The sequence below is a fragment of the Malurus melanocephalus genome, unplaced genomic scaffold, assembly GCF_030028575.1.
Source record: "Malurus melanocephalus ecotype Western Australia unplaced genomic scaffold, MMel_1.1 scaffold_550, whole genome shotgun sequence".
Taxonomy (NCBI): Eukaryota; Metazoa; Chordata; class Aves; order Passeriformes; family Maluridae; genus Malurus; species Malurus melanocephalus.
The window spans coordinates 328,641-350,155 of NW_026623782.1; the positions used below are offsets into that span (position 1 = coordinate 328,641).

At 36.3% G+C, this 21,515-nt stretch overlaps 1 protein-coding gene across 1 annotated transcript in view; it reads right to left on the bottom strand.

Moving 5' to 3' along the window:
* The window catches only part of LOC130583047 (dystrophin-like), a 382,130-nt gene that overhangs the window by 326,026 nt on the left and 34,589 nt on the right, over nucleotides 1–21,515 (bottom strand). Inside the window, exons 5-6 of the mRNA XM_057382115.1 lie at nucleotides 10,852–10,953; nucleotides 5,521–5,629 (exon numbers count right to left, since the gene is read on the bottom strand). The gene's annotated coding sequence lies outside the window, so the exon portion shown is untranslated. The remainder of the gene's footprint in view (nucleotides 1–5,520; nucleotides 5,630–10,851; nucleotides 10,954–21,515) is intronic.

Consider the following 21,515-nt stretch of genomic DNA (forward strand, 5'->3'; position numbering starts at 1 on the left):
GACCCTGTGAATTTTTAGCAGTTCAACTCTCTGGACAATGGTTGCAAAAAAATTAAGTATCTATACGTCCCTCATAAAAGCATTTTAATGGCTGAGAGCAAAGTTCTTTCAAATRGTGAAGACTATTTGCAACACGAGTTTAAATATCAACAGAGGTGTCCATTAGTACTGAAAACATTGTAGATGTACACATCCATGGATTGTTCTGTCCTTCCCAAGGAATTGAGTATTCTATCTCAATTATATTATGCCAGCTGCTATAAACAATACAGACACTCAAATATCTGATTTGTACATTTGTTTGGGATTCACCCTCTGAATATGCATATTGTAGCATTCTCAGGTGCACAAGGATTTTTAAGACTAGCTTTTGGAAATTCTGAGAAGCAGTTCTGAACTACAGCATATGTGTTCACTCAAACAGTGAGCACAATACATAAACAATGACTGCTTCAGAGCACATTAGCTATGAAATATGACAAAAAAGAAAATGCATCTATTGTGCATTTTTGCCCAGAGCTAGCTGTTGTCATTTTGTTTCTTACATTTTTGTCATTGTCTCCTGATTATCTCTTAAACACAAACTGTTTGTTTTTAAAGAGACAATGGAACAGTACACAATCCAGCTCTGAATTCCATGGAAATGAATATATTTCAATGGTTATCATGTCCTAAAGAAAGAATCCTTCATCCCCACTGAAAATATTAAACCAAATATTAGAGATTTAACAGAGCAGTCTTCATAATGCAGAATACTGTTATGTGTATCTGTACATCACTCTATCTTAGAAGTAACCCATACAGAATAATAAATAACTCAACTATGCATTTATTATGAAAATAAAAGAAATTTCCAGATGCATATAATACAGCCATTAGCACTACAGAAGCACTTTCAGCTTCTGAGGTCACTGGATTTTRGTTTTAAATTTTATTTCATCAAGGTATGCATATATTTTCACATACATGCTTTTGTTTACTGCTAAGTTTCCTCCAAAACCTACAGGCTCATGAATGATGTATTTCTACTAGCACCAGTACACATTTCTTAGGTTATGAATTGTGAGCAGGGAATATGAATTCCAGCCACATGAAGCCACAGCGGTGCATACACAGAGTAACAGTGATATTTTTCAAGAACTGTTGTATATGACCTTACAAGCCTAGATAAACACAGCATGCCTAGCCCAGGTGGGGACCTGCTTCACAGAGAAATAAAACACAAACTAAACTTTCCAAGCAGAAGGAGATCTACTATGCTCCTGCAACTAAAATACCAAAGGACAAGCACACAAAATTCTGCTGTCGCTAGCTTCCCCAGATTCACAGATAGAACTGTTTTAATTCAAACTTCAAGATTCAAAGTGTTATCAACTCTKACTGCTGTGAATCTTTTTCCTACACCCCAGCTGAATAGTGGGATTAATAAGTGATGAATTCTCTTCACCAGCATTGCTGCTGGTGAACTTACTGCAGCTCACAGCCCTGAYGTTACCACCCACATCTAATGGACTCAGCAGGAAACCTCACTCCCCTCCCATTCCTCCTTATCCATCCTACATCCTAAAAAGCCTTCCTACCTTGTACAGGGAAGCACAAATCATTATTTTCTTTCTCCTTTTCCAGACCTGCTACAAATGATGCTCCAAAATAAGATTGATAACTTTAAAAGTTTAAAAGGACAAATTCTACTTAATTTCAGAAGAATTTTCACCGTTGTAATTGATACTGATTCTCACTCAACTATTTTTTGTCATTTTACAGTCACAGGTTTTTGTTTTACTTGATAAGCATTTCAAAAAAAAAAAAAAAAAAAAAAGACAAAAAAGGGACAAAACCTGCGTATGCAGTCAGAAGAAAATGAAATTGCTTGTACAGAGTACTGCTCATGGAATGAGTTAAACTGCAAGAGTATTAATATAATATATTGCTCACAGTTTCATTAGTTGAACATGTAAAATGTAAAATTAATTGAGTACTTTCAGTCTGAGTACTTTCAGTTGTATTCATCTGTAGTTATTTTTAAGATTTCAACAACTTCATGTACAGCATAACTGAAAATAAATACACATCCATTTAAAGAAACTGTATTTTCAAGGTAGCTCAAAATAAAAGTGATCAAAATTTTCCCCTGGCATGTTACTTGAATGAAGGCAAATTATGGGAAATATCTTTCTCCAGAAAAGTCAGGAATGCTTCCCACCCCATGATGAATTCAGAAGCGTTTGCAAAGCAATATATACCTTTACTTAACTAATTAAGTAAACACAGTGATAGCCCTTCGGTACAAAAGAAGAAAAATAATTCATATGAATGCTAATAAGGCTATTAAAAACTCTCCCTCCTGGAAAAGCACATTCCAGAACTGCATGTCTCTCTTTTTAAAATGTTTCCAAACTGCTGGCTAAGCAAATGCATCAAGGTATTTGGATAGAGACATTCACACCATTTCACGTTATCCTGTCAAGTACAGATAGCAAGTGTGATTTTCTTCCTGATTCATCTTATCTTGCAAGTCAATCTTTGCTAAGGTTTTAGTCATACCCTTCAGCTAAGTACATTTTTTGAGCTGGAGAAGTAGTTCTTGTTCCTTATGCCTGAGGGCACTCTGGACTGGTGGAATATTAAGGACTATTTTTTTAGTGCTTCTGCTGAAGAAACTCTAATATGCAGACCGAGAAATAATTATAACCAGGGTTCTTTAACTCTGTAACAGCCACCAGATGGAATTTTTTAAGACTCTCTGTCTGAGTCCTTGTAGCCAGAGCAGACCAAATGATACTTGACAGGGCAGTAGAGATGAGCCAGTTACATCTTCATTCCCTGGTCTCAAATACATGTCAACATTATTCAGTCCTGATGTCCCTAAAAGCCTCTATAGRATCAGGAAGTGAATAATTATCAACAGGGAATACTGCTATTGCTTCACAAAATCCTTCTGAAATAATTTTGTGCATCTTTCTTTAAGAAATAGCTTGAATGAGATTGTTTAGCTTTTGGGAGGCTTGGTTAAAGCTGGCTCTCCCATAGCCAGTTTGAGTCCCAATGGTTCATGAGAGTCAGCAGCACAGAGTAAACAAGGTAAAAAAAAAAAAACCTATAACATAAGTGGTTAAAATAACTGCAGAACTTATAGCAGAGAATGGTTAGACCAATGGCATTCAATTTCTTACCTCCTGTCCTCCCATTTTTTTAATGAAATATGAAAATACCTTAGCAGCAGCAGATATAATTTCCCATCTTTGTGGAAACCTGCTGTCTTAGCCTGGAGAAGAAAAGGCTCAGGGGGATCATATCCATGTGTTTAAATACATGATTGGGAGAGTAAAGAAGACAGATCCAGACTGCCTTCCATGAAGCCCAGTGACAGGATGAGAAGCACCATACAAAACCTGAAATACTAGAAATTCTATTTAAATGGATGAAGAATTTTTTTTTTTTTTTTTTTTTTTTTTTTTTACTGTCAGAGTTGCTCAGCACTGGAAAAAGTTGCCCAGAGAGGTGGTAGGGTCTCCATCCTTGGAGGTATTAAAAACCTGACTGGACATGACCCTGAGCAACCTGCACTAATCAACTGTGCTTTGAGCAAGAGGAATAGRTGCCTCCCCAGGTCCCTTCTGAACTCTACAGTTCTATGTCAATACACCTATAATGATGTGATCACAATAAACTGACTCAAATAAAGAAAAAAATATGAATTAGTGCTACAAGCACAGGTTCAAATTTAAAGTGTTCTTGACAATGGAAGGGAAATCAWTCTTACTTCCTGCTTAATCCTTTATAGAACACCACAGCATTCATTTTCTGCATGTATWATTCCATCTGCAGAGTCTCAGAAAYGTTAGCAGTCAGAGACTACATCTTGCATTAAGGTGAGTAATTCTGCAATTTTTCAGCTAGAGAAGAGGTAATATAAGAATATATTGCATTACTACTCCGTGTTCTTGCTTTTGTTTCATTATTATAATTTCTTTTGTAACAGCAAATACACAACTTGTCAACATTCCTTCCCTCTGGAACCCGACATAACCTGCTCACACAGAAAACTGACACAGCAAGTTTAGCACAGCAAAAAGTGATTACATGTCTCCTCATTCACCCATGTTATAATATGAATTTCTATAGAATGTCTTGGAACAAAATCATGCAAAGCAAGAATAATGTTGTACTACTAGTCTTCAAATGTAGTAATGATATTTGGCTCTTTTTAGAAAATTGAAATAATTTCCCCTGGAACCACAGCAGTTCTAAGGGACTAAAGCCAAACAATAGCTCCTTTTAACTCAGTTTCAACAGGCCACAAGTAAGACACGTCCTTTGCTTGAAGTCATTTGTGTTATTTGGGCAGGAGTCAGATTGTCTTCTGATACCAAAATTTCTGGAATCTCTCTCTACAGAGAAATCATGTACTTCTCTGAAGAAAATGTTTTTTCTGCTTTGCTAGTACTAGTACTAGTGCTTTGCTTCTACTAGTAGAAGGTAGAGAAATCTCCAATTTAAGCTTTTCTTTTATGTTACCCACTAAAACATGYTAAAAACAAGAGAGATCAACATCCCACATGAAATCCAATCCCCAGTGACTACTTCAGCTATATCCTAGCCTGAGTTATAGGAAATCTGATAGGGGTTGGGGGGACAGAGTTCCTTCTGCTCCCACATATGATRAGTGGTTTTCCAAATTGTACAGGTAACATTCTTCATTCAATCAACTGAAATGGTTCAATATCAAGTCAAGCATCTTAAAGACTTTAGAAACTCAGATTGACCACAGTGCTTCCATTACACATTTCTTTTTCATCTATGCTTAATCACTACATTTCAAAGGAAAGCACTGGGATATAAAATCCATTTATCAAGGAGGAAAAAAAGAATTTGTAATTCTCATAGGGAACAAGAAGGAGCAAAGACATATGAGAAGCATCTAACATAAATATTGTCCAAATAATTTAAATGAAATGGAGATCAGGTGTCTTGTTGTGTGTACATGAATGCAACACACCAAGAGATGTGTAACACAGACTTAATGTTTAACTGCAGAATTACTCCTACCATGTTGTCATGTGACCTTTTCTATGACTACACAAACTTGTTTTTGAAAGTCTCACTTTATTGCCCTGTCAGTAATAAAAATTTCAGAATTTCAGAATGTTACTAATTTACAGATACTTGACCTATAGCATTATTATATTTTAATTTAAATAATTCATCTCCCTTTGTAGTATWTCCTCCATTAGTACATGTAGAAAGKAAAAATCTCACCTCTTCATGGAATATAAGAGAAATTACTTTGAAACAGTAATAATTGGAAAAGCATTCTGCAACATTTTCATCAAAGAATAATCTAATTTGTCTTCTGAGTACTTTGCATAAAATAGAAAGGCAGTGATAAAAAAAAAAACACTTTAATGCCATAGTAACACTTTTAAGGATGCAGAATTAATTTTGACCATCTTCAGTCATTTTCATTTTAATGTGTGATTTGTAATTAATTTTAAGAAACAAATATATTGAAGCACTTACAGACACCTGAAGATAGATGGCCAAAYGCTGCTAATGCTGGCTTTTCCTTTAGTTGCCGAATTAAGTGGTGTATTGCCTTCCAGTCAGCATTCAAGTCTTCTAATTTTTTCTAGAATGGAAAATATTAATATATTAAATTTATAATACATAAATTAATGTATCACAGAATCATAGAATGGCTTGACTTAGAAAAGACCTTGAAGATTGTCAAGTTCCAACTCCTCTCCCACCATGGACAGGGATGCCACCCAATAGATCAGTCTGTTCAGTGTCCCATCCCACACAGCTTTGTAATGTAAACAAATGTAAATAAATGCAAAATAAAATAAGTCTTTTTTTTTTTTTTTTAATCTGATGGATCACCTGAATTTAAAAAAAAAAAACAAAACCAAACAAACAACACCCAAACAGAAATATACAGTAACCAATTTTCCCAAACTGGGGAGAGGGATGAGTAAACTCCACCTGGATCAGGGTCCCAAAAATATCTTTTCTCCTCAAAGTTTGCTGGCTGAACCTCAGGGCTAGCTCTGAACCTGGGCAGATGCCTGGCCCTGACCACAGACTGACCTCCTGGACCAAGCTCAGCTTGTTCCCATGGCCCTGCCTGGGGATGTGTTTGATTCCCCTCACAAGGTCTGATCCTGACCCTGCCAGGGACAGCCCCCCAGGTTGAGGTCTGGCTCAGTGAGAGGTCTGGCTTTAAGTCACCATGAACCTGAGATGCTGATTTTTTAACTTGAAATAGAGAGGTGAGCTATGTATTTTCAAAAAAACCTCTGCAACTTGTAATGTCAAATGCAGAATTTATTCTTCCACCTGTAAAAAAAAAAAAAAAAAAAAAAAAAGAAAAAAAAATAAGGTCTTAGGAGTCTCCAGGGAGACATAAACTTCAGTGTGTGGGCACACAGTCCTGACCAGTAATGGCTAAACTTTTAAACAAAACCTACGTGAAAGTCTGGAGTGTGAAAAACATCTGTCCTCAGATAACCCTGAGAGGAATTTAGATTTGAAAATGTTTCTACCTCTCTTTTTGCCTTGCTTTAAGSACTGTAGAGRAGGATGAAGCATTGCTAATTCTATGCTGACATGTCTAAACTCTCAAAATGAAGACAGCATTTCTTTTTAAACTGTTCTGTGATTCTCTGCTACAAAAAGCAGCACAGAGTACTGATGCTGCTCAGGAATGCTTTTAGTATTCCATGATTTCAATCTCCAGTTGGATCTACAGCCTAAACAACAATACAACCATGATGGAAAGAGGATGTCTATTAAGAAAARCACTTTAATTACTTAGAGTATGAGATGACAGGGGTCAATAGGAGAGGGATCGAGAACCATGYTCATTAAATTGAATTATGTACATASACAYGYACTCAGAGAGACTCTGAGGTAGCAGGGAAGGTTTRGATTGGATATCAGGAAAAGATTTTTCATCCAGAGGGTGTTTGGGCATTGGACCAGGCTCCCCAGGGAAGTGGTCACAGTTCCAAGCCTGTCTGAGTTCAAGGAGAACAACTCTCTCAAGCACATGGGGTGGTTCTGGGGCTGTCATTTGCTGGGCCAAGAGTTGGACTCTGTTCCATTATTCTGATGTTGTCATGAGTAGCTGCTTGATCATTCTTACACATATGAGCCACAGATTTCTTTCCAGCAACGACAAAATATAAAACATGCTCACCCCACACGTTAGAAAGGGTTGTCTGAAGTAACAGCCACACCACTAATAACAGAGTATTAGTACCAGTTCTAAACCCTTCTATCAAAATTACAGTTTGATCTTGCATAAGATCTGGCATAAATTAACAAACAAGCATTAAAATGTTAACTTCTTTGAGCACAACAATTTTGCTCTAATTGCAACTCTACAGCTTTGGTGACAAGCAGGAATATCCAAATATGTTGCACTTAGCACAGATTTTCTAGATTTTCTTTAAATGTCAGCACTGGTGCAATTTAGGTGATGTCAACATCCTTTCGTGAACTAATCTCACTGACAGCACTAAAATTAGATATGAATATTTAGAGAGAGAAATGTAGTCTTTTAAATGCAATACTGAGGACAATGAAAATAAATTCATCACTACTTACTTCTCACCCACCAGAGGAAAAGACAAATTGAGGGCTGTGGCAAGGGAACCACAGCTCTTCCACTGGCACAGAAATCCTTTCCTGAATAAACTGTTCTGATTAAGTGCTGTTAATCATGAGATTGGGGCTTATATTCTTTCTAYTGCCACTGACACCAGCAGTAACCTCTCTCTCCCTCACCTTCAAAAGCTTTACAGAAATGCATTTCAAACCTGTGAAATCCATTTTGTAAAAGTGAATGGGTCTGATTAATAAAGTGCTAGTGCTTAAAGGATCACACATCTCATCCCATTCTYGACTCTTGAATCAGCATATACAAGGATTTCATTTGCCAACAAAAATGTTTTTACAGACTTGCATTGGAAAATTCTATTTCAGTRTGCTTGGTGAAGGTGTGAAAATATACTTATTTCAGTGACATAACTATGAGATAAGATTAAGTAYGTGTCAATAAAAATCCATGGGATTTAATTTATATTCAAAATAATATAATGAGAATATATTGTAAAGGTTGTAAAGATAAGCAGCTAAACATTAGGAAATGGCAGAATAATTCTAACTATGAACATTATTTCAGATAAAATGCACATAAATTGCAGGGATATCTCTAATTTTCTGGCACATACTGCTTTTGAGCACAGGAAAGGCTTGCGGTGAGGATAAGTCAATAGGACCTCTACTTCATTYATTGAAAAGAATGGGAAGATTTGTGGTGAATTAAGGAAATAATGTAGGAAAAAAAAGCAAAGCTGCCTCAGAGAACTAAATAATCTACAAATTTGTCAAGAAATGCCATGCAAGTAGTTAAGGCTTTTAAAGAGTCCATGCAATTTTATCTTATTTTTCTATGCCACATACTGAAAGAAGAACTATGAGTCTAAGTACTGAATTTCTGCTTGTGCTGCGAATGCTGTCCATATCATGAACTGAATTATGCAGGGTTCAGCCTAAACCCAGGCCACCAGAGAAGCTCTAACTCAAGAATTTTCTGAAATTTTGAGTTCTTTGCAATCTTGCTAATATCTTTTACAAATCACCTCAATCTGAGCTAAAATATTTTGCTTCCRCAAAATACCTTTTGTGTAGAAAATTATTTTGATTTTAGCCAAAGAATCCAAGTTGAAACATATAAATAGCTGATTGTGCTGARAGTAACTCAAGAAGAATGATGACTTAAGGAACCCTACCTACAGCATCAAGAAAGCAATTCAACAATCCTGACAGCAAATAACCACTGCTTTATGACTTATTGTACCAGACAGACATTGAAGCAGAAATTAACTTCAGAGGCTGCAGAATTAAATGAACTACAGAATGTAATGAAACAAGCAAAATGTAATCAAAGAGGGACTARAAATTAAATATGCACTACTCCACAAGTTACTAATTTCCTCACAGAAATTTTATAATATCATTGTCAAAACTACAACTCAAGGAACTTTATAATCTTTCAATAGTAATAATTTTCCAGTAAATCTGGTAAAAAGTGGCAGGTTCCAGTGTCTTTTATGTGAACACTTGGAGTATATGGACACAGAGTACTTTCTATGTCAGAATTTTGGGCTAAACAGAATCATTTCAACATCATTTATGCTTCTGTCAGTTTTACATAAAACAAACACTAGTTCTTCCTCTTGAAAATACCAACATTCATTCTGTTATTCTTTACAAGCAATTAAAAATGTAGAAAGCCAAACCCTCTAGTTTTCTGTTGTTGTGAATGCTTTGCTTGTTAAAATGTGGAATAAGCTCCCTGAAGACTGCAGCTGAAGTCACACAAAATGAGTAAATGCAGTTATTGCAGTGTGATTCTTATTCCATCACCCATTTGGTGTGTAAATGACATGTCAGTTCCCCACAAAAATCAGGTTTATCAGCCAAGGAAAACACCCAACAGAGCCTTGCTTTTGCCTATTCGAGCCACCTTGAGTCTATCTCTTCTAGCATTTTATTACGTTTAGGGGAACAGATCACTAAAAATGYACATATATCAAAGGGGATAATGACTTTTCAGCATCTCTGTTCTGGAAATAAGAAGAGAAACCAAATAACTCTTGCATTMATTTCTGAAGTGGCTATCAATTAATTAATGTGTTTCTGTGAATGGAGATCTGCTGGTGGAATTTATAAGTAATTCAGTGGAAATTTTGTAAAAGAAGGAAAATAATACTCCAACTACAGTGACTGAACAGAGCAAGAAAAACAAGAAATTCACTGCAGAGATCACCTGCAGACATCTAACTTTGTGAAGAAATACTTTTTTCTGCCAGTTGATGTTTGGAAAAGCTCTAAATACAAAGTTTACTCTGTTCAGTCAGAAACAAWGGTAATAGATATTTGTGTAATCAATAAGCCTCTGTTACTGTTTCTGGGAGCTCTTAATGGTCATATTCACAGAYACTTAATTAGCAGTTATAAAATGACAAACAAACCCAGGGTCTCGTTGTGTGGTATTGACCTCACTAGTTTGGTCTCCTCTCAAAACGCAGGAGCAGACATGGGAGGATGCTTGCTGAYGCCTTCAAGATTCCACAGGACAGAAAATGACACTCTGGACTCAGTGAAGGTCCACACAGTCCTTAGGAACAGCATGCAAAATATCCCCTGGTAACTGATTCACAAGCCGAGGAAAAGGATTCTACAGTACATTTTTTTTTTTTCTAAAAGAGAAGTGCTGGGAAACATAGCACTCCTAACAATATGTCCTCTGCTCCAAAACAGATTTAATTCAGTCATTCTAGAAAAAWTTTGGCAGAGAAACTGAGTGGGAAAGTTCTGCTGCCCTGTGTTCTTTCATTCAAAATGCAAAAATAATAATAAATAAATAAAAAMCTCAAGTTCTCTCTTTATGATTTGACTCTTACCTTTTCTAGAAAATTTGCTCTTTTTTTTCTTATTTGAAAAAATTTCTGAAAGTGAAATTTAAAATKAAGTAGTTTAAAAAGTTTTACATGTTGCCAATAATTAGGCACCAAAAATTACATTTGCTTTCAGTGTGAGTTACGCTTGAATGAGTGGAACAACCTTAATGTCAAAAACAATATTCACATCACAATATGCAAAATATTTTTTAGCTGGGAACACTACATTTTCCCTGGCTGTGCCATCACAGAACAGAACAAATGCCATTTACCAGGTCCTTTTATTCATTTTAAACAGAGCACATCAAGGACAAGTGTACAACAGGGGAAGCATAACCTATTACACAGTAATGGATATTGCTAAAGGTTGCTTCATTACCTTTACTGGATGAGTAGCTGGTTTTTCCTTATATAAATGACACCCTTTAGACAAAACCTCTTCCACATTCGGCTGTTTGGCCTGCACTGCTGCTTCAGTCTCCTGAAAAATAAAAACACAGGCAGTCTGGATWAACCACAGCACAAGCAACAAGACTGAATAATCCCAAAGCTCCATGGGAAGCTGTAAAATACCAGATGATAAGTTTCTGCTCACACTGGTGTGGGGGTAAACACAAGGATAGTAGCTGCAAAGGACAAAGAGGATCACAAGAAAAAGAAACAAGAGCAAAGAGGGATGGAAAAGAGTAATGGTACCAAAATTAAAGAGGGTAGGTCACTTCATCTTGGTGGTTCCAATAAAATGAATAAACAGCTAGCACAAATTCACAGTAAGAAAGATGGGCATGAGAAATCTTTAAGCAGCTCTGTTGTTTTGTCTGTTTTACACCACTAGTAGATTAAAAGTGCACTGGTTAACATTTTGTTCATACAGTACGTGGCATTAAACTTTTTAATGAGATGTGACAATCACACTGAGTTTAGAAAGATTAAAAATTTTAAAAGAAGACKGCAACTGTGAGTACTAAACTAGCACTTAGGTAGCAACACACAGTAATGAATTAAAAAGAAAAGTACAGTAGCACTGAGAGTTCCTACAGGTACAGGGAGGCATCTACCCTTAGCAACAACTCCCTGCTGAATTTACAGCATCATATTTTTCAGTAATTTATTTTTTAATCTGGAAATGTGTACTTCACATGCTAACATAAAGAAGCTCCAAGCAATCTTTCCCAACACATAGCAGCTTCATTTCATCAGGCATTATCTACAAATAAATAATGGGTGAAGCTCTACAATTAAACCAAAAACCCAACAAACCAACCAAAACAAACAAAAATCCAAACCTACTGAAAATTGTAAAAGAAAAGGTAAACTGCAACTGGAGTTCCAAGAGTTTATTTTATTTCCATAGTTTATTTTATTTTTTTCTACTAAAATAATAATAAAAAAAAATCTGAGTTATCAAAATTAATTGGTTGGGTTTTTTTTGTTTTCCTCTCTCTTCAACTTCCTACTTTATAGATTTACCTTGTCCTAATCAGTACTGTTGACTTTTCCACTTAATTTTCTGTCCACATTCTCAGTTATCATAAATGTGACAGCAAACAAAATTGTGTGCYAGGTATGTCACTATCTGAGCTAACACATCATTTTATTGCTGGAAATCTGCTGTTCTTTTTACTGCAATAAAACTGCTGAAATCCATGCAATTTCAAGTCCTAAAAGGGGGACACTTTGCTCCTATTGTTTGATACTCATTGTTTCAGCTCAACAAATAAAGTATKTCTACACTGCTGCCTGAAACTTGACTTGCAAAACTTTACAGACTATCAGTAAATATAGACTTGGTAAATTTAATGTCATCTTTAATTTTTCTTTTCAAATATTATTGATCAACAACAAATGGACTGAATTAAACCTTGTYTGGTTTCTTACAATGATATTTGAAAATAATTTTATTATGCATTTCAATATTAATGAAATATAACTGTAAGGATTCATAGAGAATAAGCACTGAGAAGCAATGTACAGCAAAATTGGGATATTGAGGGAGGTGAGAGTTTATTAACCTTTTGATGAAACCCTCATTAAAGTCTTATTTTCTTTCTGTTTCAATACTAGGCTAGCTCTCTATTTCCTTACTCAGCACATAAAGAAAAAATAATAGTCAAGGAGTGTTAATGAAGAGGTAATTTTCTACCTGTCTTGATGAAAGCTGGGCATTTTAATAATTGCTATTTAGTTCTTGTTTCATTGTTTGTTTTGGTGKTTTTGTTTCTGTTTTTTTAAAACTAAGCCATCTGCAGCATTCGGCCAATATTTTCTCTTATATTATTCTACATGTCTCAAATACTCCTATTTTATGGCAGCATCAGGTATCATAGCAAGTTCTGTAGCAGGAAAAGCACATTACAGYTCTCTGTGGAGTCCAAGAATACCAAGAACACTGTGCATGTGCCTGCACTGAGGGTTTAACCTGCGGCATGAATGTGCCTTTGAAGTGCATTTCTCAATCTTCCTCCCTCAGTGGGCTTTGTTTTCCACTGTTTCCATTGTTTCCTCTGGTCTAGGAGCACAGACACCATTTTCTTCCAGGCTGTAACCAGTGTGGAAGGTATAATGTTATTAAATTACTGATTCCTTCTGCTCTAGTTTTCTGGAGTTACATGAACTAACCTTGAGTTACAACTTGAAAGACTCATCTTTCAAATTCAATGGCCTTGACCTAAACCAAAATGCATTTTGCAACTCTATCCGATACAGCTTGATGCTGCCTTTGAGATATGTGTGGGCATAAGAGTAGAGGTGAGAATATAAGGGAGAAGAGGTTYTCCATACCTTTGCATTCATTTGGACATGGCTGAAATGACTTTTTTTTTTCAGAGCAGCAACTACATTGATTGTCGCACACTAATCCCAACATTAACTAAAAATATAACAAAGTTATTTTAAATAAGTGCACATCTGACATGAAATTGCTGTAGTAACTTTGAGGGAGCTCTTTGCCCATTTCTTTGCTTGATGGGATAGCCCCTTGACGAATTCTGCCCCGTGAACAAGTTTCCACCAATTTCAAATCCGTTTTGTAGGTGGCACCTTATTAATATGGGTTGAMAGACAAGAGTTACAGGATTCTGCTCCATAATTTAATTCCCCAAGAAAAGAAAATTATCATGACCACAATAKAGCCTCCACTGGTTTGCACACAACAGAGACCACAGTTATTATCTAGGCTGTGCAGCATCCAGGAGAGCATATTCCCAGAGCAGGGCCTCAYCTCTGATCTTCGTCACGCAGGACAGGCTGCTGCTAAAGCAAAGAGAAATTGTAGATGCTCAYGTGCACCAGTTTTTAGAGAATACCAAAGTCATATCCTTTTTAAAGCCTTGATACAAATCCTCAGCCACACTCACTTTGTTTGCTGTGGGAGGATGCAGAGCTGTCTCTGGGAGACAGAGCTGACTGCTGGAATTGCTCAATTGATGAACTGCCTGAGAAAGCAATTGTAGTGTTACTTCTGGGCTGGGTGATGAATATGCTAATTAAACTTTTCACACATATGGCAAATTAAAATACAGCATCCCTGGAAGCTGCTGTTTCTCAAACATGTATAAACAACAAGAATCAGAAGTTACCTTTTTTCCATGACGCACTATCTACAAATTCTCAGTGGTGTTAAAGTGGTGCATCCAAACTGATGAAAGCCTGCTGCTGAATAACCCACATTGGCTTCTTACATTTCCAGCAACATGTCAATTCAATCTGCTCAACAAAGTCACTGGCTGAAAAAGTGGCAAGAACTTGTCTACAGCCCCATCTGGACTATGAAAGTCTGTTGATATAGCTCAGAACTTAGAAAAWTCATGTTCCCCAGCTGAAACCAATATATTGACTAAACCTCTGGTGTGTATGCCAATGCAAGATAAAGTTTGATGGCTTGGCATATGTTATTTCAAGAGGTGGTAACTATCCTAGCAGACACAGACAGGCTGTTTGACAGATGCTGCACATATATTAAAAGGCCCAGTCAAGTACCTACAAATATATCTGTAGCATTAATGAGTGAACATTGGTCTATTTTCAGGATCACAAGCATTGATTCACCTTCTCTGGTAACACTGGTAACGCTTTTGAGATCAATTTCCCCATGACCTCATGTCTTTTGGACATATTCTGTAGGGACAGGAGAAGCTCAGGATAATTAAACCTGTGTCTTCACAGTGAAATACAATGAGAAAAATGAAATCTTAATTACAATCTTAAAATGATAAAAAAAAACAAAAAACAAAAAAAACCCCCTTTGACATCAATACAGCGAGTTGTTTCAAAACCTCTAGTTTCAAGCTTCAAGTTTAGCAAGACGGTATGACAAATGAAACTACAAACATTTCCCCTTTTTAGACAATGAATTCCATCTTTCTGCAGTAGGATTGGTGCTGTATAAACCACTCCATGATCAAAAAAGCCAACATTTCCTGGATAATAACAATCTTTAAGCTATGTATTGATCAGGTGTGTTCTCAACTTTCAGCATCCTTCCCTGCTACCAAAGGAATTGAGGAAAACCACCTGTGCTCCTGTCCCTTCAACCCATTATCCCAGTGCCTCAAAGTCCTTTTTGACTGCCCTAGAGCTTCTGGTCACCACTGACTTGGACAACCAGAAAAGGGTAATAATCAGAGGGTCAAATCAGTCCAGGGAGACTTAATAATATCTCTTATCTGGGCCCCAGGGAAGCAGAAGACTTCCCTGTGGGATGGATCCAGCTTGTACACAGGGCCCTCAGTTCCCCTTGGAAGGAGTCACCTACAACAATTCCCTTCTTTATTAACAGCTGTAAATGTGAAATTCCATCAAGGTTCATTGAAACATTCACACCTAACTTTTAAGTTAAGTTATTATTCCCACCCATTAAGGAAAAATCTATAAATAAGTGGTGAGGTTCCGAGTGCCTCATTTTTTCTCATGTGCAAAAAGAAGAAAAAAAAAAGCAGTAGATAGAAAACATGAATATATTCCCATTTTCAAGAATTCTGACTCTAAAAAGGTCACCTTATTTTTTCCTTTGACTCAGTTCTGCACATTCCCATTCATGGAGCAGGATAACAAGCTAAACTACCACAAAGAGGGATGGTCAGAGGAGACTTAATTAAAATACATCAAAGTTCAGCTAYACCACAGTAAGCATCAGATCTTGATGGCAGGTCAGATAGTACAGACAACAGCATTCTTGGGAGTCACTTTAGGTATTTATATATTATTATTAGAATACATCCAAGATATGCTATTAATAGTTCTGTGGCCATCTCAAATTTGAACCTAATCCACTGGGGGAAAAAATGCAGTTGCAGTATTTAAACTTACTGCATAAAGACTTTAATCAATTTGGATAAAATTCAAGGAAAGTCAAGCTCTTACCGCTGTTCTTTTCTACACAACAGATGAAAAGGTTTGATAACTTTCTGAATATTTTACTTATCTCTATATAGAAATAAAATGCTCTGTGAACATTTGAATTRCAGAATTTAAGTACACCTTCCCATCTTAGGGTTTTATGAATAAAAAAATTCAAAATAGCCCTCTGAAGTAATTCAATTTAAAGAAAATTCCATTAGTGGCCTAAGTCAAAGCTTAGTGTAAAGTTGCTTATCACTAAAATTATTCTGTAACTAGTGGACAAACAATTTTATGCACATGCCTCTAAAAATGTCATTTTAATGATTAAATAAAATGATCATTCTTTCCCCTATCACATTAACTGAATGATCTTTTAAATGTGTGAGCATAAAATTTGATTCCAAGACCATGTTAGAAGCTATATTAATGGGGAAAAGCATAGCATGAAATCCCTTCAGCTTTTTGAAGTAAAGTATGAAAACAAAAGACATCCGATTTTAATGAGAGTCTGGAAAATTGATGCAACTATAACTCTTGACCTATGTGGAAAATTTTTTAAGTATTATGGAGAAAGAACAGTCTTTACACAGAAAAGACCACTATATGAAGAACCATTTTCTTCTAAAAATGCAATTTTAGAGTTCATAATTACTTTGTAAACCTACGAGTACAACCTTTGTGCAGTTTGTAAAATATGCCGACACAATGTCTTTTAAAACTTGGTGAGTTTTTCATCATTCTGTTCGCTGCAATATGTCTTATTCCTGGTACTGAAAAAGTGAAGGAAAGAAAAGAAAAAGGAAATCCCACAAAGAAGTGGAACTAAGAAGATCCCAAAATTTAAGCCATGCAAAGCGCCTGAAATTGAAAACCCTACCACTCTGCAGAGTGATGTTTTATCCAAAGCATGTTTTCCTGCTGGCTATCAGAAATTTGTGACCTGCTTCTGTACTTCTAGAGGAGATGAAATATAGTAATTTTTCCCCACACAGAGCAATCACTATCTATCCATTGCAGCTGTCTGTCCTGAAAAGGAAATTTCCTGGAGGTACTGAAGATAGATGAAATTATTAGCTGTAAAGACATGACCTGCAGATAWGGTATATGAAAAGAATTTGGCTATGGTGGTCACATAGCGATAAAGCACCGTTAATCATCCATCTGGACAGCRCAAAGGTGCACTAAGAAAAATTCTTTGAGATTGGATGTGATTCAGAATATTTTATTTTGAGACTGGACAGGACACTGGATGAAATAGCKGCTCCTGTTTCACCAACACYGCAGATSCTCTCTTAKTTTCAGTGCATAATATAAAAGAGAWAATWACAAACCCAAGAGAAGTGACAGAGAAGAAGGAAATTTGGCAGAAAAACAAAAYGAGAAATTCTTGCAAGAAAATAAGGGAAGTCCCAATAATTTTACTACTAGCTCTTTCTTAACATTCTGTGCTATTAGATGCTGAAGCAGAGCAGCTTTGGAGAAAGACAAGTTAGATTGACACAGTAGCAAATAGGAGTGCACCACAAGCACCTTGACTACAAGTGAAATTTGGTGTTAATTATAAAAATACTGAGTCACAAAAATTGTTTATTTCTTCTTGTAAATGGGAAAGAGAAATCAGAATTTCTTCCCTCTTASTGGACAAATAATGACAGTTTTATTSAACAAACTGATTTAAAAATCTTTTAACTTGTGAGGGAAGCATTGACATATTTATTTATTTTACCATAAAATTCTTGGTTGCTTATTTTTCTTTTTCTTAGTCAGGGTTTATATGCAAATTTTCATTCTCTTTACAAATTTAGTAAAAAAAGAATAATTTTCAGAGGAGTTTCTGGCTACAAAAGGGAATTAGAAAAGAAACCAAAATCAAAATCTGTTACTGGTCTAACATTGGTTTGTGGATTGTAACACGTTTTCCGATGTGCCCATCTTGTGGTATTGGTCTTTCATACATCATCTACTATTTTTCTTCCAACAATTAAAGTGGCATATTTCACTGGAAGGAATGGTAAAGAGTGCTCCAGTACATTGCTTCAACAGCAGAAGAGGAGGTAGATTTCAGTAAACAGAATTTATRTTCTTATAGTATGGAAAGAATGCAGTTTGCTAATTTTCAGTTGCCAGGTTTGCAAATGCAAACGGGGAAGTTATGTCCACTCTGAGTGGTGGCATCTTTCATTTTCATTTTCATAAGCAAGTACATTACCAAAAGTTGCTCTTTTTAGAACCTTAACCATTGATTTCAGCCTGAAAAAATAAAATTCTTATTACAAAGTAAAGAATGAAAAGAGCTAGAGAGCAAATGCTATTCAGTATGGCTCAGGTTTACATGGATGTCTTGGGCATAGCTGGGATGAGTTTAACTTTCCTTCCAGAAGCCTGGATAGTGCTGTGCTTTGGTTTTACAATGAAAACAGTGCAGACAAGACAGGGATCTTTTACCAAATTGGCTGGAAGTGCACCACAGACTGGAAGGGGACCCAGCAAGGACAGCTGAYCCCAACTGACCAAAGGGATTCCCCAGACCGTATGACCTAATGCTTAGCAATAAAAGCTGAAGGGAAGGATGAAGGGGGGACATCTGGGGTAAAAGAGTTTTTCTTTCCAAGTAACTATTATGAGTGAGCCCAGCATTCCTGGAAATGGTTGAACCCCTGCCTAYCCTTGGAMCTGKTGAATGAATTCCTTTTATGCTTTKCTTGCATAGACAGGYTTGTTTTACCTGTTAAACTGTCTTTATCCCAATGCACCAGTTTTTTCACTTTTGTCCTTCTTTCACCATCCCACTGGGAAGGTGTGGGCAGGGAGGGGGCAGGTGGTGAGCAAGCAGCTGTGTGGGGCTGAGCTGCCTGCCACCATTAACCCACAATAGGTTAGAAAGTATTCACACCTGCCCTGCCAAGCATCCTGAAATGCAAAATTTTTCCAGTGAGACACACTGACTCTTTTTAAAAGAGCATCTCACAAGAGTTGAACTTTACAGCACTATACCCAATGTCAAAGCTACACTGACTTGGAAGTTTGGCACAAAATCTGCAACAGGATTGAGTGATTTCCACATTATCACCAACTTCAGTGTGAGAAAGAAATAAGATCACTTTAGGCATATATTTTTATTTCTATTTCAATCAGCAAATTAAAAAATAAACCAATTGTAACTCAAATATCAGCCAAATCAAACATTCAAATATCCATCAAATATCCAAAAATTCCTACCGTTTTCAGTGTACAAGAAAACTAAGAAGTTATACACTGCCTATTTCTAACATTTATTACATAGCAATCAATTCAAAGCAAATGAAGCCAAAGTTAGTAGGACCCTGTGCAGKGTTCATTTGAATGGACTCCTCTTCAGATTCCAGTATTTTAAATTGCTCATGATCAGTAGAGAAAAAATATATAATCTTACAAAAGACGAGTTACTTTTTCATAAATCATATGCTATTATCAAGAAGAATAATGTCCTAGACCTTTCAAGAACTCTGTTTTGAAGAGATAGAACATTTTCTGTTAAGGACAGAGCATATGAAAAGGATGGTGAGAATAATAGGAAACTGTGTTTTGGTGAACAGAARAGGAAATTTTTTTGTCTCAGAAAACCTAACTACACTGAAGCAAGCTGTAGTTTTGGTATTGACCTCATTAGAGCTTTGGTGAACTGCCCTGCCGTTTTTCTGAGTTTACTCTTGTGTTTTTTTGTTTGCTTATATTAAGCCCATTTTGACAAATACCTGAGCTGTTATCATTAGTACAAGAGGGAAGGTGAGGGACAACCTGACTAACTTTTAACCAACTCACTCACACTTCGAGAAAGCTTATTCTTTCAACAATGAAAACATATCTTGATTTATWATCCATTATCTCCTTGAGAAATACTACGACAGTTCAAATGTTTGATCACCTTTCAGTAATCCTTCCTCTCCTGACATGTTGGGACACACGTCATTAAGGCTGCAAAGTCTGTTACAGATTAAATTTACAAGGATTACGCATTGGGAAAGTTTTGCCACATTTTCACAAACCACCTGCAGCTATGATTGTTTTCCAATTCTAGCAATTGGAATAGATTTCTTTAGAAGAGATTTGGACACAGACTATTTAAAATCTCAATCCTCAAATCTTGCAAATAAAACATTAACCARGTTTCTCCTCAAAATCCCATAAGAAAATTTTTGGAAAGAGTAATAACTGATTTAGGCACAAAATATCACACTAGCGTTTCTGTGAGTTGACTGACATTTACTGCAGGTATTAATAGTGCATTAAAAATAGGAGCAGTTTAAATACAGTTTAAATTTAATCATCAGAAGTTTTCCCAGTTCAGCCTTTTKCCAAATCAGGCCTTGTTGGCAGAACTCAATGAGACAGATCCCTGAGGTGTGTATTCTTAAAGTGCTCCTATAGACAAATTACACTACCTCTTACTGCATATAAAAAACTACTCATTTAAAAGTATTTCAGCAAAATGAAAAGGTAAAAGAATCAGTAAAGTGTTAAAATCTGACTGATCTGGCCTAAATTGTCAAGCAAAAACTGACAAATGAAGACTGATGGAAGGAAAAATACAGCAATGTCCAGTTGGCATTTTCATTCTCTCCTGTGGGTGAATTTTCTTTTATTTATCTAGAATTAGGTTTGCTACTCCTCAGCCAYGCTCTTCTCTTATGTTCTAACTTAAGGTTGTCGAGTATATAAAGAAGTGATTGACAAGAGTTGACAGCCTTCTCATTGTCATTCAGAGTTATCAAGGACAAAATCCAAATGCACATTGTTTTTTAAAATAAAGAGTTATTCATTTTTTTTTGTTGAAAATGGCCAGTTTTTATCTGCCAGAAATAAACATAATATACATTTAAAATATATGACAAGTGACCATCACAGACAGTAAAGAGATAAAAATTCTACACTCAGAGATAAGCAAAAATCAAGTCGGTACAAGCCTTGGAAAAGGACTCAAGTACAGAGAGTACAGGAGGGATGAGTGATGGCCCAGAGGTAAAGTAAAAATATTGGGAAACTGAGTAAGCAGAGAGAAAGGTCCGTTGAGATTGCAAGAAGACTTGGAGTCAAATTATGTCAGGAAAAGTGAAAGTGGTTTGTTATGTTGCCTGGGGAAGATGATTTGAAAACGTCAGCAGGGTTTTCAGTGAGCAAGGAGCAGAATTTCTACATTTTATCAATTCACTTCCTATCCAGAAATGTAATTTCTCCACCCATTCCTTAAATGGGACTTGCATTTCTGCCCATCHTGTCCATGTCCTCATCATCTATAACAACCTACATCTGTCACAATCACYCTGGAAAAATGTTTTCGAGGGGAAATGGCAGAAACAAAGACCAGAAAGAATTCCCAGAAAGTGCAGCTTTAACATCTTCCAGAAGTGAGAAGGAGGTATGATGACTCCTAAGGCTTTAAAAAGGGAGGGGATGGAGGAGCAAGCACTACTTCCTCCCTTCTCTCCTCTGTGCCATCTCCCCATATCCTTCCTTCCACCCCAAACATCCTGAGAATGTGTAGAAGTATTAAATTTAAGTGAACCCCACATAAATTTATGCAGTGGTAACATGCATTTTATTAAAATGAAGTCCAGAAATACAAAAGAAAAAAACCTAAACACTGTTTACTTATTGTATCCCTTTACTACATYGCACAGTTTGGTCAACCAGATAGAAAGGAATATGGAATAAGGTTGGGCAAAT